Genomic DNA, 26,337 nt, shown 5'->3' with positions numbered 1-26,337 from the left:
CCTTATTATAACTGCTAACCTGCATTAACAGATGCAAAAAATACACTGAATACTTCCCTAATTATTTTCCATGCAGTGTTATTGATTTTCCAATGGGAGGTTGTCTGTTCATGAATATGAGGGGAGGTAGTCCAGGAGACTGGCTCTGCAAGCTATGGTCCACACTATGGCAAAAATGTAAGCTTTGTTCTAAAAACTTCTGGAAAGGAAGAGCTTATGCCAGCTTATGCCAAAAAACCCAACTAAAATAGCACATTTTAAAATCAGAATTATCAACATTGTGTCTTCTGCACTGTGGAAGATTATTCTAACTGATATAAAGTCATTTTTGTTGGAACTTCTACATGCGTGCTGTGCAGTAGCCAATGAGCCCTTTTTGCAATATTGGGCTCCTAGATAATTCACTTTTCCTCTTTTTCCAAGAAAGTAGGATTATAGGACACTGGCATGCATGATAAACACGTGTTCTACTTTTTGTCTTTTGTTCCCAGAAACCCCTTTCAATTAAAAGTCCAAAGTATTTAATTTGGACTTCATAAAACAGTTATTGCATATTAAATAAATAAAAACTACCCATTAAAGGATATTTGCAGAGTATTAAAAACTGTACAATAGGTCCATATCAATTTCACAGTTACAAATCTATTACATAGTTTTTAGTCCTTGGTGAATGTTTAATAATCAGTATTCAAATAACATAGATTAACTGTCCTATTAAATCTAAATTAATTGTGGTTTTGGGAGCATTAATTTAAAAGGTTACCTATTTTCCCTGCAGATCTGATCTTTCTGTATCACATTTTTTCATTAAAATTAGTATTAAAGACTTTGTGTAAATTTGTTTCATGTTTCATTTAGAATATAGTTACCAGGCACTCTGAATACCTGTGAAATCACATTCTCCCAAGCTTCACTGCTAATAGAGATATTAAGATTCTCTCCTATTGTCTTCTAGTGTAATTAGCATTACCTGGTGGTAATAAAGACTTCACACATTTGTTTAAAAAAAGGTAATCCCTGTTGATTCAGGAACTGACATTCAGCAGTTCATCAGGACCAGTGAGTGAAGATCTACCTCTGGGGTATGCACATTTTGAATTTACGAAATGGCTAATTTGCAGCAAAAGATCAAAAATTGGTAATGTGGTGAATATATTAATTTTAGTTTTGCTGAAAGAATTAGCATCACCACAAAACAGCTCACGAAAGCTCATGCTCAAATAAATTGGTTAGTCTCTAAGGTGCCACAAGTACTCCTTTTCTTTCTACCAGTTACTGTATCCCTTGCAGTTCTTTGCCTAATAAGCAGCATTTGAAACTCTAGGATAATGCTGATTACATTATTTTGACTCAATTACACTTGCTAAAGACTACACATTAATGTCAGTGATGACTGTCACAGCAGTTCTTTTGAACTGTGAAGCGAGTTGTTTCTTTTGCGGCAAGAAGCAAGATTCATAGAGTTTAAGACTTGAGGTGACTGTTACATCTAGTCTGACCTCAAGCATAACACAGGCCATTACATTTCATCCAGTTACCCTTGTATTGAGTCCAATAACTTGTTGGACTAACTAAAGCATGGATATCTTCCAGAAAGACACCCAGATTTGATTTGAAGACATCAACTGGTGGAGAATCCTCCACCTTCTTTGGTAGTTTGTTCTATTAGTCAAGCATCCTCACTATTAAATTGTGTCTACATTGAATTTGTCTGGCTTCAGCTTCCAGCCATTGGTTCTTGCTATGCTTTTCTCCACTAAATTAAAGATCTCCTCACACCTTCTTGTCTAAATGGGCCATCTTGATTATCACTACAAAAGTTTTTTTCTCCTGCTGATAATAGCTCATCTTAACTAATTAGCCTCTCACAGTTTGTATGGCAACTTCCAACTTATCTGTATGTGTATATCTTCTTACTATAAAAAGAAAAGGAGTACTTGTGGCACCTTAGAGACTAACCAATTTATTTGAGCATGAGCTTTCGTGAGCTACAGCTCACTTCATCTGATGAAGTGAGCTGTAGCTCACGAAAGCTCATGCTCAAATAAATTGGTTAGTCTCTAAGGTGCCACAAGTACTCCTTTTCTTTTTGCGAATACAGACTAACACGGCTGTTCCTCTGAAACCTCTTCTTACTATATGTTCCATTCTATGCATCCAATGAAGTGGACTGTAGCCCACGAAAGCTTATGCTCTAATACATTTCAGAGTAGCAGCTGTGTTAGTCTGTATTCACAAAAAGAAAAGGAGTACTTGTGGCACCTTAGAGACTAACAAATTTATACATTTGTTAGTCTCTAAGGTGCCACAAGTACTCCTGTTCTTTTTGCGGATACAGACTAACACGGCTGCTACTCTGAAACCTTACTATCCAGTATTTTCTGTGTGTGAATGTACTTACACACTATAGCAAACTCATCTCTCAATCTTTGGACGTGTCTACACTTGGAGCTGATGGTATTATTCCCAGTTCAAGGAGACATATTCATGCTAGAGCTTATTGAGCTAGCATGCTAAAAACAGAGTGTAGCCATGGCAGAGTGACCTGCAGGATGGGCTAACTGCTTTGAGTATCCAAGACCCTAGGCATGTACTTGAGGAAGCTAGTTCATACCACAGTTCCTGCTGCTACAGCTACACTCTATTTGTAGCACATTAACTTGATGAGAGCTAGTGCGAGTCAGTCTCCTCAAGCTGGAAATCATCCCCCCAACCCACAGCTCCGAGGACAGATATACCTTTTTTAATAAGCTACACAGATTGAGCTCTTTTGGTCTCTTACTGAAAGGCACTTTCTCCAGCCCTTGAATCATTTTTGTGGCTCTTTTTGTGGTCTCGCCAAGCTTTCAGTATCCTTTAAAAATATAGTAACTAGAAGTGGATGCAGTATTTCAATGTCAGTATCACAAATCAGCCACCTACAGAGGTAAAATTATCTCCCTGCTCCTACTTGCTATTTCCCTGCTTATACAACAAAGGATCATATTAGCCCTTTTTGTCAAAGCATTGTACTGGGAGTTGATGTTGACTTGCTTGCTCTACTATGACCCTGAATCCTTTTCAGGATCACTGCTTTCTAGGATATAGTTCCCCTCTCAGAGGTGAAAGTAAGCTGGTCCAGTCTGGTCCAGTGTACCGGCAAGAGCCAATATGCCGTGCTGGACCGGAGCAGCTTCCCCAGTCTGGTGCTTTAAAGAGCCCTGAGCTCTCCGCAGTGGCTGGAGCCCCAGGCCCTTTAAAGTGCCCCCTGAGCCCCACTGCCGTAGCTCCGGGGTAGCGGCGATAGGGCTCCGGCAGTGATTTAAAGGGTCCGGAGCTCCGCTGAGCCCTGGGGCTCCCAGCTGCCTCTGCAGCTGGTAGCTCTGGGGATGATTTAAAGGCCCAAGAGCTCCCAGCCACAGCCGGAGCCCCGGATTTAAAAGGCCCAGGTATTTAAAGGCCCCACCTCTTCCAGTTGAGGCCACACCTCTTCTGGTTGAGGCCATGCCCCCCTGCTCAGGACTCCGGAGTACCAGTAAGTCCTTTAAGTTACTTTCACCCCTGCCCATTCTGTAAATATGGCCAGCATTGCTTGTTCCTAAACGTATAACTTTGCATTTGTTTGTAGTAAAAATGCATTTTGTTTGAATGAGTCTAGTATAAAAAGTGCTGGGTAATAACATAAGACTTGCTTTTGCTCTTTATTAAAAGAACAATGCACAGAAATGTCTCAGTTACAGCTAGCATTAAACCATGTGCATACAGACTGCCTTCCTGGTGCCTCATCCAAACTCTTCCCTCCTGTAATTTATGTTCCTCTCTCTAAGTGCCGTGTAGATTGCTACACAAGTGATCCTGATCACTTTGTATGACTGCTTTGTCTTCACCATTTTTTACCATTCCACTAATTTTTGTGTCATCTGCAAATTTTGTCACAGCAATTTCATATATTCTTCCAGATCATTGATGAAAATGTTGAATTGTGTTGGGCAGGGGCCAAGTGCCAATCCCTGCAAAATCCTACAAGAAACATCCCATACAGTGATAGTTCCCCGTTGATTTCTACTATTTGAGATCTGTCAGTCAGCCAGTTCTTAATCCGTTTAACTTGTACTCTATTGATACTCTATAATGCTAATTTTTTAATCAGAATGTCTTGAGGTTCTAAATTAAATGCCTTGTAAAAGTCTAAGTATATTTCCTTTTCACAATTGCCTTTATCAACCAAAATTGTAATCTCAAACAATGAATTCAGGTTTACTTGACAAGATGTATTTTCCATAAATCCATGTTAATTGGTATTAATTATATTCCTATCCTTTAATTCTTGATAAACTGAATTCTATCAGATTTTCCATTATTTTGTCGAGGATTGATGTCAGTCCACCTAGCTTATATTAGTTACTTGAGTCATCCCGTTTGCCCTTCCTGATTGTTGGCATAACATTGGCGTTCTTCCAGTCTTCTAGAATTTCCTCATTATGCTAAGATTTATTAAAAATTAACATCAGCAGGCCAGATATCCCCTTTTAAGACACTTGGTCCTCCTGATTTAAAAATGTTTATTCCTAGTAGATGATGTCTAACATCCTTCTTATTTACTAATGGTTTGGAAAGTACGCCACATCCTCATGTGATAGAAGTACATCATCTTGCTTCTTTCCAAGTCCAAAACAGAAATATTATTGAACACGTCTGCCTTTTCTGCATCATTAGTAATTTTACCATCTCCATCTAGTAATGGACCTATATTGCTAGAATTTCTTTTGTTGCTAACATACTTTAAAAATCTCCTTCTTATAGTCCTTAGCCCTGCTAGCCATGGATTTTTCCCTGGTAAGTTTAGTTTCCCTTATCAGTTTTCTTCACTTCATAAATTTATGTTGGGTGTAAAGCCCCAAATTCTTTTAGAACTTTATATCAATTACTGGAATGGAGAGGACCTGGTATAGTTTTGGAGTCAGTCCTTCTGAAGAACGATTTGGATCCATTTCTGTGAGGTAGTAAAGTTGGTAAGAGTTGAGAGCACTCTACACCGGGCAGGATCAGCCCTAAAGTACTCTCTAAACTAGAAAAATAGGCAGTGTTCAATGTTAGCTAGCATATTTTAATTGCTTAAACCATAGGGTCAACCTCAGACTTGCAGAAGATGTTAAACCTTATCTACACTAATGTTTTAAAACCTGTTAGTTAAAATATGCTAGCTAACACTTGTTAAACACTAACTATTTTTGTAGTCTAGACAAATTCTAAGTCATCTTTTCTTCTGTTGCTCATCTGATGCTAGTTACTACATCCTCTCTGGCTCCATTCCTCACTATAGTGTTTGTAATTTTTATTGCTCTTCACCCCCCAAGCCACAGTGTGATCTAAGGTGTTTTTAATGCAGCTCTTTCCCTTCCTTCCTCTACTTCCCCACCCCATCTTCACTCCTTTCTCCATTAAAATTAACTGTCGATCAAAATCCGATTTTGCTAGCAGAATACTATTACTAGCATTTACTGCTATTAAAAATCTAACTGCACTGCTTTGCCTTTGACAGCCAAGGGGAAATTGGAATTATGTACCCATTTAAAAGTAGAGGAAAAATGCGGGAGGTAGAGGGAGAGAGACAAATTATAGGCCACTAAATTTAACTTCAATACCTGATAAATTACTAAAACAATTAGCAAAGCAGCTGCAATCAGTGTGTAAACAGTTAGAAGAAAATACAGCAATAAATAAATTGTTAACATGTTTGTAAAAAACACAAATCAAGTGAAACCAAAGTAATTGGTTTCTTTGATGCAATAATGAGCTTAGTGTGTAAAGTAAAAGTAGTAGACGTAGACTATCCTGACATTAGTAAAACACTAATATTGGTTCCACATGACATTCTCAGAAGGAAACTAAATAAATGTGGATTAGATGGAACCATTGTAAAATGAATACACAGGTAAAATAAATCAAACCTTGAGAATGATTATGAATTGTTCAGCTGCTAGTTCAGAGGAGGTCAAAAGCATTTTAGATGATCAAACACCATACAAAACTCAATTTAGTCCAGGAGTAATTTTTACAGCATTTAATATAAGAAACACCTAAATAAAGAAACTCAGCAGACCAGCAAAAATTGACAGCCATATTGGCTCTAAGCCATCACTAGAGTTTTTGCTACCCTACTGCATTTCTTTATTTAGGTATTTGATTTATTAAATGTTATAAAACATAACCTAAAATAAGCTTTGATTAGTATATGATAATCTAAAATGTCTTTCAACTGCTGACTTTGATTTTTATTTATTTGCATCCACTTATATAAAAAAATAATTTTGCTTGAGTTAAGGTTCGTGACTTTTTGTTGTGACTAGGTAGGGACCAGGTGTCTCGTGGAATCAGATTCATTGGGATCAATTGTTATATTTTCATTAATAGGTTAGCAGAAGGAATATTATTTATTTGTATTACTATAGCACTTAGTCATGAACCCAGGACTCCATTGTGCTAGGAGCTATAAAATCACAGAACACGATTACTTTCCCTGCCCCAAAGAGCTTAATTGCATGACAAGAGATAATAGATGAGTACAGACAGATGGGGAAGTACAAGTAAACAATGAGACAATATGGGTCAGCATTCTCAGCAATGATCTCAGTGTACCAGCCGCCTAACTATTGTCAAGTTTTTTTGTAGACATCATGGAAAAGGGGAGTTTTGAGTAGGATAGTGAATTAATTTTGGAAATGTTTACAAGGAGCTCCTCTCATGTGTGAGGGGTAGAATTGGAGAAAGCACCAAGGTGGAGAAAAGAACACTAGTCCAATCTGAGGATTATAAGAAAATATTATAAAGATTAGAATTAAATATTGTATGGGGAGCATAAAAATTGGAGAAAAAAGTTTAAATAGGAGAGTGAATGAACAAATGTGACTAACAAAGTGGCTTACATAAGAGTAATCAAATACCGTGCATGCTAAACATTTGCAGGCACAGGAGCTAATAATATAATTAGGCTTGAAAGGATTCGATTTTTTATCAGTCAATGTCAGTAAAAGTGGATTTCATTGTACACACACAAACAGTAGGAAAAAAAATTCCATCAATAATAAAAATGTACCGATAGGCAAAATAGGAAAAATGTTGCTTGAGAAATATTAGGGGTTGATTTAATTACATTTATTGTGTATATTTTGATGTGCGATGTTGACAATTTGTTTCCTGGTTATAAAGCTTTAACTTATTGGGTGTCAGCTCCAAAGTTTGTCTCTCTCACCAACAGAAGTTGGTCCAATAAAATATATTACCTCCCCCACCTTGTGTCTCAGAGGGAAGAATGACACCCACTATACTGCTAACAGTATTTCCTGCAGTATTCTGGGATTCCCCTACAGATTTTCTGTCCAGTTACTGACCTTGCCTAATTTTTCTTAGCTTGAGGTGATTTGGTTACAGGCAACTTTTTAAGCTTCATGCTTGAAGGCTTAAGCCAATGTCCAACTATTGGCTTTTAGGATGAGACCTAAAGTAGGGGCAGATTATCCAAGATCTGCATACTACAGTGTTCTTATCTTTCCTCTGAGCATCTGCTACTGGCCGCTGTCAGAGACAGAATACTGGACTAGATGGATGTTGAGTCTGATCCAGTCTGGTAATTCCCATATTCGTAACTGATCACAAGTGTTCATTACAATAAAAATTAGTGGGGAAAATCTTAAAGATCTTTAAGGTCTGATTTGCTTGGATGATTTTCTAAAGTGTTATCCTAACTTTGCAAAGCTCCCCACAAAGTTTCCAGCAGCCATCCAAAAATCCACACTATTAAAAAGACAATTGGGAAGCACTACTAAGTGTTGACCATATGCCTGGCATTGTGCAAGGCACAAATGTAAAGAAAGTGCCCGCTTCAAGGTGCTCACAATCTTTTTTTTTTTTAAAAAGCTCAATTCAACCGAAACTGCCTCCATTTCCCACGTAACCACCTTCGTCTGAGCCAGGATATTTTAGTCAAATTTTTTTTGGCTGTCATCACTCAGACAGCCATTTAGTTTTAACATTTGGAGCATCACATTTGTCTGAAAACGTATCTATGTTTAATCTACCACAGATTGAATTCATGTTGTTCTATACAGTTGAACTACCAAATCCTTTGTGGCATGGGAGCTGCGTAACTGAGATAAAAATCCTTTGTGTTATCCTACCAGTTGATATAACCTGGGACACTTGAGGTGACAGTGCTTAGGCTATGTATACACTACAGCTTAGGTCAGTATGGTCTCTGAGCAACATAAATTACACCGACCTAACCACAGTGTGGACAGTGCTCTGTCAGCAGGAGAGCTTCTCCAGCCAACATAGCTACTATTGTTCACTGTGGCTGGAGTAATTAAAAGCACTGTTCTGTTGCCTTAGAGCATCTGCACTAACAGCAGCTGTGCCATTGTAAACTCTGTAGTGTACGCATAGGCCTAGATCTGTTTGGCTAGGGACAGAAGTTTCCCAGTGAAAGGTTCTTATTTCTGGCATTTTCTCCCCCAGTTGTCTGACATAGCCAATATAACTTGACCTTCAGAGCATGCTGTAAGGCCCTTCAGCTTCCCAGGCTTTCTCTGGTGGGGTGGATTAGTATTTCAGGGAATAACTTTGGCATCATAAACCAAGTCCGCTGTTAATGACACTATTGTTACTAATGATACTATTGTTTATTTATTAACCTCACCTACTTTATATACCGTACCTCTTGAACACAAATGTGAAAAACGGAATGCTTATTTTAGTGTCTTGAGAAGATGCAAGGCTGAAGAACTCCTTGCTTCTCTAAATGCAAATACTATTAAAATCACGTTTTCAGCAATTAAAGAGCATTAGGTAGAGTCTCAGTTAAGATATATTTACCTCTAAAAATGTATTCATCACTCTCTTCAAAAGTAAAGCCCTAGAGCAAAATGCATGTAGTTGCCAGCAGCTTTAGTTAAAGCTAAAATTAGCCATGCTGATTACATGGATTTTGCATAACCTTAACCATTAATCCTTCATATTGGTCTTTTGCTTTGAAAAATCTTGAAGCACCAATAACCTAAAGGTGGCTTACTGAGTCACTTTTTAATGCTATTTAGTTAAGATTTAAACCTTTATATAGTAGTTAATATTGACACCTTCTTTTAACAACAGCCAACCACTTCTTATATGTGCTTGACTGACAAAACAGACCTATTAATTTCAAGAAAAGACTAGCAGCACATGCAGAGCAGATAACTTTAATTTAAAGAGTAAAAAGCATACTAATGAGAAGAAATTAGAGGCCACAATAATGTATTCTTCCATTTTTGCCATTCTCAATGTACAGCATTCCCTTAAAACTTGCAAATAATATTTCCTTTCATGCTAAGTTTTCATTTGTTTTCATTTGGTGAATATAGTCCTTATTTTCTAATGGCTAGATTGTCTCTTTATCTGTCTTGGCCCAGCAGGGGAGTAAACCCCATCTGCAGACTTTCCTGGAACTGGAACTTGAGGCTAGGTCTGTTGTGGAGCATAGCTTCTGCTATCCAGGTACTCCCTAAGAGCAAGCAGGCAGTGGGGAGGATGTTGAGCTTTAGATCTCCCTCCATCTTCCAGCCAGACATCAGAGGGGAATTAAGTCACTCCCATTAAGGCCTGCAGTAACTTTATCTCATCCTAAGCCAGAGCAGGAGAGGAATTGTACCTCTGAAGGACATCAGAGGGAACAATCATCAGAGGGGTAACCGTGTTAGTCTGGATCTGTAAAAGCGGCAAAGAGTCCTGTGGCACCTTATAGACTAACAGACATATTGGAGCATAAGCTTTCGTGGTTGAATACCCACTTCGTCAGATGCCTCTTGGGGTGGTGCAACTTGCGCATCTGCTCCTTGCTCAAGCTATGCCTAATAGAACAGTCTAGCTCTATCTGAGCTCCACAGCTCTCTTGGTAAGGGAGCATTATCAGTAATGGCATCGCATGTCAACGAACAGCTGCACATGTCAAGGAACAACTGTCACAGACAGCCTCACTTGGGAGTTTCCATATTCCTGATAGTTATTTTTTCAACCTTGGAATAACTGCAAGCGAGGCTGCGAGACTAACTGATGCTTCTTCTCCTTAGTCACCTTTAGAAAATGTCTAAAAATGAGCTATTGCAGTGCGGTAATGATTATAGATCCCAAGTTGGTTTTGCCAGTCAGGCAACTTGAAGAAGTCAATTAGCAAGCAAATTATTAATTAATTGAGCACTTGATATTCTTAGTTTTTTATATCAATTAGGTTTTTCTCCTCCATGTTCAAGCATTACTTCATTAATTTTTTAAAATATCACTTAATCAGCAATGAACTCAAATCAGCTGACAGTTGCATTTTGTTTATATATTTAATTAATCAATACAACCAGATGAAAACCTCCAGCATCATTTATCATGTTATGTTTTGCTGAGTAACTGGCCAGTAAAATTGTTTTCTTGGAAACTAATGATTCAGTGGTTCAAGGGTCAATTCAATAAGAAACTGAAGTTAGCTGAAATAGAGGATTTTCTAACTTTTTTCCCTCTTCTTTGCAGTGTGTGGCCTTGTGGATGATTCATGGTCATATCACTGGCCATCATAATACTTTTCCTTTTTCATCAATGTCAGTCCACTCCTTCATAGATCACCTTTATCCTGGTAATTCTTCTGCTTAGTGGATCTACCAACAATGATAGTACAGCTGGCCTGCACAGTGACCTCTAAAATTAAGGATACCTAAATATTTCCATCCCATCCTTTTTCAATTGCTTATAACTGTATCAGACTTTCAGCTTCTAAGGAGCATGCTCCAATGGATAGGGCACTAGACTTGGACTCGGCAAATCAGGGTTTTGCTCCCAAGGTCAGCTGCTGATCTTCTGTGTGACCTTTGACAAATCACTTCACCTTTGTGTGGGGAATCTGTCCCTCTGTGCTGTGCCCATTTGGAGGGTGGGCAGGGCTTCTGCTAGTATAGCTCCAATGAAGGGACTGTGTTGGGCAGTAGCTGATACTGAGGCACAGAGCCTGTGTGTGGATGGTTCAGCTTCCATTGGATCCTGGAGATGCAAGCTGATCTTGGGGAGTCTGAGGGCAACACTCCCTGCTTGTTGCAGTGTTTTCTTCCCCTCTGGTCCCCTCCTGCGCTTTTCTACAGGACAACTTAATCTGGACCCTCATTCTTATTGAATGCAAAACACATAATAACCTAAGATACCATTAATATGCTGTTACATGTTTAAAAAAATTCTGTATTAAGGGGGAAATAAACAAATGGCTAGAAAATTAATGGCCATAAAGTATTCAATGAAAATATCAAGATCTTGCCAGAAACAAAGGAAGTTGGAATAACATTAACCAGACCTTCTCATGAAATGTATTCCCAACCTGCTTGGCTGTACTGATATTCATAACTTTCCTAGGAGAACAATAGTTTTGTTTTATTTAAATTCTCTCCTTATATAGACATTTACGAAGGTATGCTGAATGCAGTAATCCAGCAATATAACAATCACAGGCTTTATAAGCAATATCACATGATGGAGCATGCTGAAAGACACACGTATCTTCAGTCTGTTCTAGGCATTATGCCATGACTGAGTGCTGTAACTACTAGAGAAACATAGATCTCTTAGAGTGTGCACACACATCCTGAAGGCTTCAAAAAAACCTTTTGAAATAATCTGCATTATATGAAGCTGCCTTGAATAGTTAGTAGACTATGTCCTGAGAATGTGTGTTAAAAAAAAAGTTTAGGAAAACATGTACACCACATATACTGGCAGTATAACCATGCTAAATCAAACCATTTCAAAAATTATTTTTTAAAACATCAGCTTCAGTTGTGCAGAGGGGAACAAGTTAATAAAATTCAGGTGTTTTAACATGCTCGGACTCTGCTTCACTCAATGCTTCATTTTGCTCTTACATGGGGCCTGAGTCAATTTCCATTAAAAAACCAATGGAAAAGCTACTGTTGACTTCACTGAGGGGGGTTTGGTCAGATTCCTATCCCATCCTTATTCCAGACTGGAACATGTTCATTCTATTTGCATGAAGTTTATTATTAAGGAAGCTGATGCCCTTTCTGGAAATGTGACAGTTATATAGAAGAATAGGAACCATATGTGCTTAAAAAAGAGATTAGCAAATACAGGAAGAGGTGGTTTAAAAGAGCAACATGACTGTAGTTTTCTTATATACATGATAGAAAATTTTGATGAGATTCAGTGCAGATAGTAAAGATTCTTCAGAGCCAGACAAAGAAGCATTTACACAAGAGGTCATCACAGATCTGACTGCCCTGATGGGTATTCTTCAGTCCACATATTCAAAGAATGAAGTTTTCTTGAACAACTTCTTTAGTGTAATAGACATAAACATGTTTTTATGTTGCCATGTTGGCAGGGGTGGAAGTGGGCCATTACGGGCCAGTATGGCGTACTGGATAGAAGCCGGTACTGGCCTGTATGCAGCCAACGTTAAAGTGCTTTAACATCGCTTCCCCTTTTGCCCCCCACATTGGCAGCCCTGCTACTAGGGACCCTACTGGCAGGTCTGCTGACAGGGTGGGGTGGAGGGGGACTAAAGGGGCAGTGATGTTAAAGCGCTGCCACGGTAAAGGACCCACCTTAAAGCATTTTTATTTGGGGTGGGCAGGGGGCAAGTTTCAGCTAAAATGTTCAGCCATTTCTGAAAGCAAGGATAGGGAAAAAATACAGTTGTTTTGCCCATGTTAAAATCAAAGTGCTACAAACATTTTGCTGAGGAGCTTTAATGCCTCCATGATTATGAGCAGAGACTTAAATTTGGTCCCTGGCCACCCTGATATCAGAAGTATCTTTTGCCATCCCTGTGAAAATTCACCCAAATTTGGTGAAAATATAACCCTTTGAAAAATCGCAGTTGACACATGTTCAGTTAATGCTAGAGTTTAGCAGCTAAATTCTCCAAAGATCCGGTCTGCACTGAGCATGCTCCATCCCTTCACAGCTGCTATGTGTCAACTGGATTGTTCATGAACTATCTCCATAGAGAGATTGCTCCATCCCCAGATGCAGGGGGTAAGCAGGACTTTTCCTGTGACTACCCCTCTTGCTGGTGCTCAATCAGCATGTAGGGGAAGGAAGAAGCAGCCTGAGTGGAAGTGGGAAGTGTGGGGCTGGGACAGGGAAGAGATGTAAGATAGGGGCACCAGGAGCAGGAGCTTTGGAGAGAGAGAGAGAGCTTAGGGCCTGGAGCTAGGAAGGTGGTGTGAAGGATAGGAGTAGAGGCAGGAAAAAAAGAATGAGAGCCAGGGGGACTGTTTGTCTTTGTTTAGACTGCTCACAGGATTGGGCTCCATACAGCGGGTAGTTTTATTGACAAGGTTTTCAAATACACACTCTGCTCTCAACAACCCAGCCTAGCTCAACACATACACATGCATGCTTGTGCAAGCAGACCCAGTATACAAGAGTCCCTTCCTGTGCCTCTTGAAGGGACAATTCACCAGTTAGCTAACAGTGCACGAATATATTAATTTCCCGTATCAACAAAAGAAGTCTGGGGATGCCATTATTAATGCTCCTGCTTAATAATGGTATTAGGATGGGTCATAGTTCTCCCACTCTTTGGTTTTAAATCTTCTCATATGTCTGGAGTGAGTGTTGCTTCCTGTATTTGTAGGCACAGCCATAGTGCTATCTGGTAATTGTGCTTGCATTGGTTGTAACTACGTCGTCTCTTCTCTGTGCCTGGTGGGGCAGTTCTAAGGGCTTGTCTGTATTGCAGTTAGTATTCTTTTCACCTGCCATTTCAGCATCAGGGGCTGTGTTTTCTCATCAGGTGTGGTTGCACCAATAGGAACACACCACAGGGTCTGCGATTTCTCCTGAACCGACTGTCCATTCTTGGTTTGTATTACATCTGACCTGGGTTGTTCCACCGATTCAATTACTGTGGCGGTGTCACTGACCCCTTGAACTTTGCCCGTTATGCAGGTAGGGTTTTGTCATGCTCCTCTCTGGCACTGCCATAGACCAGAATGTCATCAATGATTATTTCAACCCCTTTCTGACCCTCTAGTGTTTTATGCACCTTTTCCTGGAATATCTTTTACGTAGATGATATACCAAAGGGCATTATTTTGAAGCTCCATCTTCTGAATGGAGTGCTGAAAGTAGGTAACTTGCTACTCTCTTCATCCAGTCTGATCTGCCAGTATCCGGACTGAACATCTAGTACACTTCATACAATGGATGTGGAAAGCTTGTGAGTGATGTCACCTAGGGCAGGTAATGCTTTCTTACGGTCTTAAGGGTCTATGCATATCTGGATCACACGACTCCAGTGTTTTTCCTTTCTTCTGCAATCATCGAGATAACCCATTCTGGTGGTCTGTCCACCTTTTCAGTTATACCTGATTGTTTCATATGCTGGAGTTCCTTATCCACTTTGGGCCTCATTGTTAACGGCAGTCGTCATGATGTGTATACTACCGGCTCTGCATTTGTTGACAGCTTGATTTTGCGATATCCCAGTAGACATCCCATGCCTTCAAACAAAGCAGGAAATCTTTTCTTAATTTCCTCTGCTGTGAAAGCTCCTTTTATGGATTCTACTACCCTGAGGATTTTTATTGAGTTTATTGATTTGAAAGCTGTCAGTCCCAGCACTGGTTTTGCTGGTGTGTTTATGACACAGAAATTTAGATTTTAGACTATTTTCCTTTTACCTGCATTTAACATTGCCTTTCCCCAGAATATGGAGTGGATGCTCTGTATATCCTGATAGTCTTGATGACACAGGATATTAGTGTCCTGGTATGGACTAGATTTTTCTGATATTCTATATCAGGGATGCAGTTTACTTGTGTCCCGGTGTCAATTTTCAAATGTAATAGGTATTTTATCTGGATCCATTAAGATAGTTACACATGCTTCATCAGTGTCCTCTTCCTTATTCTGTATTGGAGCCAAAAATAACGTTGTCTTTGTTATGAAACTTATCTCCATGGAGCTGTTCTTCAATTGCATGAATTGTGTGCCCCATGTTTTTCTGTTGGCCTGACCAGCATGCTCATGCAAAATGATTTGCTTTGTGGCACTTCATGTATGTTTTTTCCTACTTTTGGATATTCCTCTTGCTTTGCATGCTGCAGTCCACATCGCTTGTGAAGCTGCTGTGCTGTGCTTTTGCTACATGCTTCTCTTTTCATGCTGTGTGAGACTGGACTATCATGATCAGTGGAAGTGTTGTCAGAGCATAGGCTCCGACTGTGTGGTGCTCCAGGGCTGGAGCACACCTGGGGAAAAAATAGTGGGTGCTCAGCACCCAGCAGCTATTGATCAACTATTCGGTGGCCTCCACCGATCAGCTGTTCAGCGGTGGGAGGAGGCGTTTGGGGGAGAGGATGGAGAGTGGGCAGGAAGAGGCAGAGCGAGGGCAGGGCACTGGTGGGAGAGGGCAGAGGAGGGGCGGAGCATTCACCCAGAAAAATGAAAGTTGGCACCTGTGAGTCAGAGGGCCCATGTTCCCTTGAAGGACTGTTATTGATGAGAACACAGGGAACATGGGGAGTTAGGCTGGAAGCTATGCAGCCACATGGACAGAGCAATGTACAGGGTTTAATAGAGTCCCACTTGTTCAGCTTAACTGCATTCAGCTTCACTCTTTGCTACCAAAACATGGTAGCAGCAGCCGAGCTGTGTATTCTCTGCAGTGCAGTCGCTGGCAGCGTGAGCCATAGAACTCGGTCTGAAGCCCCCCGGAGCTCTGGATTTTGCAGACACAAACCTAGCCTGATGGACCAGGTGAGAGGAGTTTGAGCTGTACATGGACCTGGCTATTCAGGAGGACAATAGCAGGAAAGCAAAACCTTTAACCTTATTGGGGAACAAAGCAGAGAGAGCTGCACCACCGTGAAGCTCACCAGTGCCTGAAACCTCACAGCAGTCCTAGGAGTGGGTAAATGAGAAGTAGTCCATGCTTGGACAACATTGCAGGGAATGTGGCATGTTCAACCATTTTAGTCGTGCGTGCAAGAGGAGAAGTAGATCTCAGAAAGATTCAGTCAGACTTATACAAGAGGGAAATGGCACATCAGATAGTGATGACCACATTACGACTCCTCTTGGGTCAGAGAATCTAAGAGATAATTACAGAGCGTAGAGACAGAGAACCATCAGGAGGCCAACCCCATAGGGAGAGAGGAGATTCCACAGAGAGATGGTTTCCTGGAGTCAGAGACAGGGGCAGGGAGACAGAGACACGACATTCACAATGGGATTACCTGTTGAGGAGACCAAACTATCTCAAAGACTACGTAACCTAACCAGCTGAGTTTGTGGTAAAGACGTGATTCCAACATAGCTATGTGCTAGCAATAGGGCTATCACCTTTGAAATGCAAAAAACCTGCCCCCTCACCCCCGCACAAGGCAAGCCCGTTGCATTCTCACCTCCAACCACAAGGCAACTCCACAACCCATCACTTATCTAGAGAGATAAAACAAACAGACATTTGTTATCAATGATGTTATCAGCACATTTTACCAGCCAATCTTTAGTCTGTTTCATTTAGCCAATTGTCATTGAATGTGCAGTTTCTGATGCGAGCTTTTTGGGCGGGGTGGGTGTAGTAGGATCACTTGCACCATCGCCCTGATCTTCCATTATTAAATATGCCTCACACGTCTACTCACTCTTGTGTGACTCAGATCCTCTCTCTCACATGCACACACTTGGGTATTGATGGGCAGACAGCTCATCAGCCAGGGATCTTAACTGTGGTTTGGGGTGGCAGGGAGGGATCAATAAGGCCTCCTTGCTCCTCCAGGCCTTTAGTAAATTGATGTGCTATGTACATGTCTCGTGGCACCGGCCTGGTAGCTGGACCTCATAATTGACTGTCCCGATCCGCTGCGTGACTTCAAAGGGGCCCTGCTACTTAGCCAAGGGTTTGGATTCTGTTGAGGGCAGCAGGATTAGGACCCGGTCTCCATGTTCAAAGCTCTGTAGCCTGGCTCCCTTGTTCTACTGTTGTGCCTGTATCTGCTGCGCCTGCCTCACGTTTTCTCTGGCGAAGGTCTCTAGCATCTGAAGCCTCTCTCGTAGCTATAGCACATGCTGGATAGCCACCTTCGCCTGTGTCTCTTGTCCTTCCCAGCCTTCCTTCAGAAGTTTCAAGGATGCCATGGGGTTCTCTTCCATGCAGGAATTCAAAGGGGGAGAACCCCGTTGACGCTTGGGGTACCTCCCATATGGCAAACAATGAGGTTGGGAGAGCATATCCCAATGCACAGGTCCTCTTCCACAAATTTGCATAGCAGGTTCTTCAAGGTCTTGTTAAAACATTCCACCAATCCATCTGTCTGGGGATGGTATAGGGAAGTTCTGACGGCTCATATAGCTAAGAGATGGCAGAGGTCAGCCATCAAGCGGGAGGTCACATTTGTCCCCTGGTCCATTAAGATTTCACAGGGTCTCCCCACCCGGATGAAGACCTTGTTGAATTTGGCGGCTATCTCGGGGCAGTGGCAGTCTGTATTGAGACTGCTTCTGGGTACCTGGTCACATAATCCACAATCACGAGGATATACTGGTGGCTGCAGGCACTCTTTTTTAGTGGTTCACCAAGTCAGTCCTATTTGCTCAAAGGGGACCCCAACCATGGGGAGGAGGATGAGGGATGCTTTTGGCACTTCTTTCAGGCCCGTGTGTTGGCACTCTGGGCATGAGGCACAAATAATTCTTCACCTCCTGGTGGATACCCGGCCAGAAGAACTGCAGCGCCACCTTTTGGAGGGTCTTTTCTCTTCTGAGGTGCCCTGCTCAGGACACCAAATGAGCAAGGTATAAAAGGCCCTGGCGCAACTTCCAAGGAACCAGCAGCTGACAGAGTAATTCTCTAGTCTGTGCCTCTTCCACCAGCCGATAGAGGCAATCTTGCCATATTTCAAACATTGGGCCTTGGGGAAATGTCCTCTCCCTCCCCTTGATATCTAGTGGTGGCCTGCTCTCAGGCATGACTAAGTGTAGGGTCCTCTCTTTGTTTCTGGATAAAGTCACCATTGCGTTTGAGCTCCAGCTGCGCATCATTGATGGAGGAATCCATTTGGGTAGGCGAGGGAACCGGAGTCTCAGCAGACTCCGAGGGCCTTCCCCCCAGGTCATCATCCCAGTCCCTCCTGAGTAGCCCCTTTTTTGTTGGCCCTTTGCCCTCTCCTGTCGGAGGGTACTGAGCAGACTCTTGCAGTAGTTCTAGGAACCACTGCCCCTTGTTCCGCCCCAGAATCACTGGATAGGCCAGCCTGGGTGTCACACTGACCGAGAGGTCTGCACTTCAGTGGTATATCCAGGCAGTAGGATAAGAATGTAGGTCTCCATGGACCCATTGTACATGGATGGGGGTTGCATCTGGCTCGAGAGCTGGTACCAAGTCGCCTCAGACGAGAGTTTGGCTACAGCCAGAGTCAATCAGCACTGTCGTAGGAATTCCTTCAAAGAGCACCAGGACCCTGAGCTTCCCTGGACCCCTCTTCCGAGCCTGGGGACAGGCTACCCAGACCTGCCTGTAATTGCAGTCCCTATAGAGGCAACCTGGTCAAAAATGCCCCTCTTGAACACATTCATAACAGAGGCCTCCAGGCGGCAAGTCTGTTCTGGTCAGGTCAGCTCTGTTGTAGTTCTCCCAGTGGAGCCTGGTGGGGTTTCCCCCTGTGTTCTTCAGGATTGCGGAGTCGGGGTTCCATCGTTTCAGCCTCCAAATAATCCTCCATCAGTCCCACCATTTCTGTAAGCATCATGGGGCAGTGTCTATGCACCCACTCCTTACCCCCGGCCAGGAGGAATTGGATGAACTGGTCCAGAATTGCCGCTTCCACCACTTGAGTGCCAAACTGCTTGTCAGGCTCCAGCCATTGCCAAGCATAGTCCTGGAGATGTTGAGCCACCGCTTGTGATCTAGCCGCTAAAAGGGACCCTTCATGAAGGAAGTGTTGGCAGCACATCTCGGGGCTGATATCTGTCTGGTCTAGTATGGCCACCTTCACTTTCATAGTCCAGGGCATCCTGGTGGTCAAGGTAGTGGTAAGCCACCCGGGCTGGCCTCATTAAGTAAGGGGCTAAGAGGGTGGCCCAGTGTCCTGCGGGCTATCGCGCAGTGGTGGCCACCCTCTCAAAAGTCATGAGAAAGGCCTCGGGATTGTCCCCGGGCCCCATCGTCGAGAGCTGTAGTGGGAGGCCCAGTGGTAGAGATCCTGGGTCAGGGTCTGCTAAAGGGGTGACTAAAGGCCTGCCTGGCCTTAGTAACACCACCATTTGTTGGACCAGCCTTTCCTGTTGGGCTTGATGCTGGATGACCAACTCCCGCATCATCTGCTGTTGTTGGCTAGTAACCTGCTGCAACAGCTACAAGTGTTGCTGTTGTTGCTGTCCTGCTTGTTGCTGGCGTTCCAGAAGCCATTTCAAGACCTTGTCTGATTTCATGCTGGCGTCCACTAATTTCTGGTCGCTAAAGCACGATGGTAGTGGAGTGAGGATGAGACCGAGGATGATCAGGAAATGATCCCGAAGATTTTGGACGTTCACCCAGTAGTAGTGTTCTCACATCTTCATGGCAGTGCCTCTTTCTGGGTGTTTGTCGGTTACTAGTCAAGAGCAAGTCAAAAGGGTGGCTGCAGCATCTATTACTAGGTGTAGTCACCAGCACAAATTGCAAAAATAGCAATTGAGGGAGAGAGAGAGAGAGAGAAAGAGAAAGAGAGAGAGAGAGAGAAATGGATGCAAAGAAAAGCCCAGTTTAATTATAAACTCCACTTTTCATTCCATTATATGTTTATAAATGTCTTTAGTATTTTATCAGAAAGGAGAAATGTGTATGATTTCATCTTTACTATGCAACCATTCAATTTTCTCTGAACTGAACTAAAACATGAGGAAAGATCTAAAGAGCTGAAATTGAATGAGATATTGTATTCATCCAAGTGACTTTTTTGTTAAGTAGACAACCTCTGTGATGATAAAAAGGTCAGTGCTACACCATTATACATACCATATCCTTTCATCTTTTTTCATTTATGTGTTTAAATCAAGCAAGAGACAGCCATGTCAAAGACTGGATGTATTGAATTTTTTTCTTTTGATTCTATTTGTTTAGCTTCAGGGTCAGGTATGTGTTTTGTGATATTTCCAGAACACCATCATCATCCCCAGACATCACTGCATGTCTGTAGTAGCGCTTGGAACAACAACAAAAATATATAGCATAAGTTATTTGAAAAATAACCTGTATTTACTGGATTCCAAATAGGTATTTAGATTACTTTGTCAAATTAAAGTACCGCTGTGCTACTTATCTCACATTCCAGGTGCTTGCGATAGTGTTTGCTAATATTTTGCAGGATAAAAATGAAGAGTACAATAAACAAGTATTTCTTGCAAAAGCAAAAAAAAATATTTACAATATAATGGCATAGCACAAATCTTTGGAAAAGTAATATCAACTACTCTCTCTCACAGAGTGTTGCTGCTTAATAGTTGGTAGCATCATCTTGCTGGTATATGGAAGTGAATTTTATGTAAATACAGTAAATAAATCTACTTATATAATGGGATTGCTTAAATCTGACTGGTTTTTCAAGTATGTTCTCTGAAGTGATAGTCAACGTCATGAGTCATTGTCAGTGTAATTAGAAATGACATTTATATGAGAAAAGAAAACAAAAGATACAGGTTCACTGCTATGAAAGCAAGTGTCACTGTTTATATCTACTTCTGAAAACAAATGTAGTGACTTTGCCATAAATGTAAAAAATGCTGGGCTCATGCTTATGGGTTATAGTCAGAGTTGGCTCATTGCTGAATCAATCATAGCAGGTTCCTTTGACTAATATAGCTAAATATGTATGACTTGCAATTGAAAAATATATATGTGAAAGCATAGAAATGAAATTATTGAAAATAGAAGGGAAGATCAGTTTTGTCCTAGGCTGCTAAACTTTGGCGAGGGAAGCTAACATTTAAATAGTGCTCATTGCATATCTCTAGTTTGGGGAATAATTTTATATTAATTTAACATTTATTTTGCTTTTATATTGCAGCAGTTCCCAGGTAGCTGAGATTGGGGTGCCATTCTGTTAGGTCAGGAGTCGGCAACCTTCGGCACGCAGCCCATCAGGGTAATCTGCTGACGGGCCATTAGACATTTTGTTTACGTTGACCATCTGCAGGCACGGCCCCCCACAGCACCCAGTGGCTGTGGTTTGCCATTCCCAGCCAATGGGAGCTGCAGGAAGTGGCCGCCAGCACATCCCTGCCGCCCGTGCCTCTTCCTGCAGCTCCCATTGGCTGGGAACAGTGAACCGCGGCCACTGCGAGCTCCTGGGGACCGTGCCTGCAGACGGTCAACGTAAAATAAAATGTCTCGTGGCCCGCCAGTGGATTACGCTGCTGGGCTGTGTGCTGAAGGTTGCCAACCCCTGTGCTAGGTCCTGTAAGACAGTTCCTGGTTTGAAGAGTTTACAATGTAAAAAGATAAGGCAGACAAAGACTGGGAGGAGGAACAGAGGCACAGAGTTCATACAGCAAGTCAGTGGCAGAGCTGGGAAAGGAGCCTAGATTTCCTGAGTCTCAGTCCAGTGTCCCATTCACTAGAGCATATTACCTTCTCATTCAAGTGATCTGCTTAAATCAATATCTGTATACTCTAAATCTACCAAGGGAATGTGAGAGCACTACATAGACTAAAACAGAACAAGGTTTCATAGGAGGAAAAAACTCGCCCCAAACACAAGCTACTACTTACCTGTCAACAGAAGGGAAGCTACCCTTCCAGAATGACCAGCATGTTAAATAGTGACAGATACTAACTCACATTCCAACAAGTATGTATGTTGTCAAAGTAAAACACTTCAGCCTTTTTCTCAGTCACCAGACCTAAATATTTTTTAAAATGTTTTTATCATAAAACACAAACAAAGCATCCTACATATTTATACGTTTGACATGTAGGATCAAATTTTCAATAAAGCCCAAACCTGGCCTCCAGTTCTGTGCAGATATTTGAGCCTATGCTCAGAAGTGATGGACTCTATCACTTGCATGGATAGGAGACAGCTTTCTGAACTGTAAATGTGATGGTGCTCAAAAATGAGAATGCAAATTACAAATCATAAACAATTTGTATGTGTGGTATGCCTGCATATCAATGGAGGTCAGGTTTTGAAAATTTGGACCGTATGTCAAATACATAGACATTTTTGATGTTTAATTCCTCATTCTTTCCAAGCAAAGAATTAATATCACAACCTACGTGATAAACCAAAATCACTGACCTTGATTTTCAAAAGTGCTAAGCACCCAACAGATCCCGACTGGTGAAAATCCTAGGAGAGGGAAGAATGAGCTACGGGTGCTTTTAGGCACTGTCCAGTGTTAATTGTAAAAACATACTATATTCACATCTTTTTTCCTCTTCCAAAAAGGAAAGAGGATTCAATCAAATCCACTTAAGGCTTTTAGGTTTCTTTGTACACTTACACATGGAAATATGCTGGGTGTAACAGGTTTCTAACAAAAAGAACGAGGAGTACTTGTGGCACCATAGAGACTAACAAATTTATTTGGGCATAAGCTTTCATGGGCTAAAACCCACTTCATCAGATGCATGCAGTGGAAAATACAATAGGAGGAGATATATATATACACACAGAGAACATGAAAAAATTGGGGTTGCCATACCAACTCTAATGAGACTAATCAACTAAGGTGGGCTATTATTGGCAGGAGAAAAAAAACTTTTGTAATGATAATCAGGATGGCCCATTTCAAACAGTTGACAAGAAGGTGTGAGTAACAGTAGGGGAAAAATTAGCATGGGGAAATAGTTTTTAGTTTGTGTCAATATTCATCCACTCCCAGTCTTTATTCAAGCCTAAGTTAATTGTGTTCAGTTTGCAAATTAATTCCAGTTCTGCAGTTTCTCATTGGAGTCTGGTTTTGAAGTTTTTTTGTTGAAGAATTGCCACTTTTAGGTCTGTAATCGAGTGTCCAAGGAGGTTGAAGTGTTCTCCAACTGGTTTTTGAATGTTATAATTCTTGACGTCTGATTTGTGTCCATTTATTCTTTTGAGTAGAGACTGTCCGGTTTGGCCAATGTACATGGCAGAGGGGCATTGGTGGCACATGATGGTATATATCACACTGGTAGAAGTGCAGGTGAACGAGCCCCTGGTGGTGTGACTGATTTGATTAGGTCCTATGATGGTGTCCCTTGAATAGATATGTGGACAGAGTTGGCAACGGGCTTTGTTGCAAGGATAGGTTCCTGTTGTGCTCTATGGTGTGTGGTTGCTGGTGAGTATTTGCTTCAGGTCGGGGGGCTTGCTGTAAGCGAGGACTGGTCTGTCTCCCAAGATCTGTGAGAGTGAGGGATCATCCTTCAGGGTAGGTTGTAGATCCTTGATGATGCGCTGGAGAGGTTTTAGTTGGGGGCTGAAGGTGACGGCTCGTGGTATTCTGTTACTTTCTTTGTTGGGCCTGTCCTGTAGTAGGTGACTTCTGGGTACTCTTCTGGCTCTGTCAATCCGTTTCTTCACTTCAGGAGGTGGATATTGTAGTTTTAAGAATGCTTGATAGAGATCTTGTAGGTGTTTGTCTCTGTCTGAGGGATTGGAGCAAATGCGGTTGTATCGTAGAGCTTGGCTGTAGACAATGGATTGTGTGATGTGGTCTGGATGAAAGCTGGAGGCATGTAGGTAAGTATAGCAGTCAGTAGATTTCCGGTATAGGCTGGTGTTTATGTGACCATCGCTTATTAGCACCGTAGTGTCCAGGAAGTGGATCTCTTGTGTGGACTGGTCCAGGCTGAGGTTGATGGTGGGATGGAAATTGTTGAAATCATGGTGGAATTCCTCAAGGGCTTCTTTTCCATGGGTCCAGATGATGGAGATGTCATCAATGTAGCGCAAGTAGAGTAGGGGCATTAGGGGATGAGAGCTGAGGAAGCGTTGTTCTAAGTCAGCCATAAAAATGTTGGCATACTGTGGGGCCATGCGCGTACCCATAGCAGTGCCACTGACTTGAAGGTATACATTGTCCCCAAATGTGAAATAGTTATGGGTAAGGAGAAAGTCACAAAGTTCAGCCACCAGGTTTGTAGCTGGTTACTGCAGCACACATGATTAAACACAGCAAATATTTTCCTTTAAAAGTCATATCAAGCTAGTTTGCCCATGCACTTCTACCAACTGCTTGTGAATGCTTGGAAAATCTAGGCAGCTATCTCATCCAGCCTTAGCAAATAGGTGTTGGCCCAGAGAACAGTGTTTTTTTGTTTTTGTTGGTTTTTTTTTTTCAAAAGAGGACCCTTCCCCTGGCCATTAAGTATTCTGGGTTGTTTTGCATTGATTCTCAAATGCATCAGCTGTGCTGTACATTGTTGACACTTTTAACATGACAATTTATTGTTGTTTTTGTGCTTGATCACTTAGAAGGCGAAAAATCCAGAAATGCTAGAAAACAGGACAATCTGAAGCGGTATATAAAAAAAGCATGGGTCTCCACATGCAAGGCTTTGTGTTTGATCTATGCATATGCAAGAGTCTGGACCAAAACCCAGTCCGACCTACTAGTGGAATATTATTGTGGCAGTAGCAACGACCAGCTTTTGAATGGCCAGTTCCATTTTAAACTTCATACAGAGGAAGGTAGCCCAAACATTAATGGCACAGGACCACTCATTTGGCAGTATCAGTCCAAGAACTACAATGGCTTGTGAAGGCTCATGACTAACATGGAATACCACTCTGTGGCTCCTACAATTAGCATTTGAAAGTCCATGCTAGAACATAAGTACAGTTTGTCTAGTGGTACTGAAAATTGTACTGCACGTTGTGATCATGGGTGCTGACTCTACGAGTGCTCCGGGGCTGGAGCACCCAGGGGGAAAAAAGGGTGGGTGCTGTGCACCCACCGGCAGCCCCTCCTATCAACTCCCCCTAGCCCTCTAGTGCATCCTGCCTGCCTGCGGGCCCAGCTGATCAGCGCCTCCCCCTTCCTCCCAGTGCCTCCCGGCCGCCACAATCAGCTGTTTCATGGCATGCAGGAGGCTCTGGGGTGTAAGGGGGAAGGAGTGAGGGCGTGGCACACTCGGAGAAGGGAGCAGAATGGAGCAGGAACATGTGGGACAGGAATGGAGTGGGGTTGGGAAGAGGCAGGGCAGGGGGGAAGAGGCGGGTGAGGGTGGGGCTTTGGGGGAAGGGGTGGAATGGGGGCAAGGTCGGAATGGGGGCAGGGTCCTGGGGCAGAGCCAGGGATCGAGCACGCCCCAGCACATTGGAAAGTCGGCGCCTGTGGTTGTCATTACCATTAGGAAAACCTTCAGCTTTCCCTATCACCCCACCACCTTCATGATCCTCTCCTTCATGGGCAGGTGGTCTTGCAGCTATGTCTCCCAGCTTTCTGAAGTACTTTCTGCCAGCTAAACATGCTTCACTCTTTTAACTTTTCTTCATAAACAGATTCCTCCAGCTGCATAACAATTTGTTGCTGTTCTCTGGATATCCTCCTGGTAGTCTGTTTTTCTGGTTATAAACTGCCCAGAGCTAAATTCAGTATTCCACATGCGGTGGCTCAGAGCTGCATTAAGATGGACATGTGACATGACTCTGATTAGTCAGCCTAAAGTTTCACTGACCTTTTTGCTGCCATATTGGATTGCAAAGTCGTGTCTAATTTCTCAATATTTTTATCTCTACGTCTCTTTTAGCATTATTGCTCTCCAGATTTCTACCTCTCTAAATATTTTTCAGTTTTTTTACTCAGATATCATTTTGCCATTTTCCAAGTTGAATCTCATTGTTACATTCCGTCCATGTTTCTAATCTAACTCTGCCCCTTTGTATTTTCTCCATCTTCAGTTGTGTGCTCAGCTCCTCCCATTTTAATATATCTGCAGATTTCATTAATGTACCATTTACTCCCTCTTCTAGCTCATTATTGAAGTTATTAAACAGGATTAGAAGTAATTCCAATCTGCATACTGCACTGAACAACTCCCCTCAAAGTTATTGTTTATTATTACTCTTCACTGCAGTCCACATGACTTATCTTCAAACCAATTTGAATTAAGTTTTGAGAACAGGATTTTCAAACACTATTGTGACACTGATGCCAGCTTTTGCCCAGGCTGCAGATGTTAGCTAAGAACTAACAAACTCATAGCTGAAGACCAGACCAGCTCATCTGTATTTTAATTTTGCTTAAAGTAGGTATTAGTCATATAAGAATGTATTTAGTGCTTAGACTCTAGGAAGTGCTTGTAAATTGCTGCATGCATTAAACTCACTTGTAATGTCAGTATTTCATGCAATAAAAATATATATA

At 42.0% G+C, this 26,337-nt stretch overlaps 1 protein-coding gene across 7 annotated transcripts in view; it reads left to right on the top strand.

Annotated features, from left to right (window-relative positions):
* The window catches only part of LOC125636115 (cytosolic beta-glucosidase), a 99,119-nt gene that overhangs the window by 16,334 nt on the left and 56,448 nt on the right, over positions 1 to 26,337 (top strand). The window lies entirely within an intron of this gene.

This window comes from Caretta caretta, chromosome 4 (genome assembly GCF_965140235.1).
Source record: "Caretta caretta isolate rCarCar2 chromosome 4, rCarCar1.hap1, whole genome shotgun sequence".
Taxonomy (NCBI): Eukaryota; Metazoa; Chordata; order Testudines; family Cheloniidae; genus Caretta; species Caretta caretta.
The sequence above is the reverse complement of the archived record's forward strand: the minus strand, read 5'-3'. Positions and strand labels throughout refer to the sequence as shown.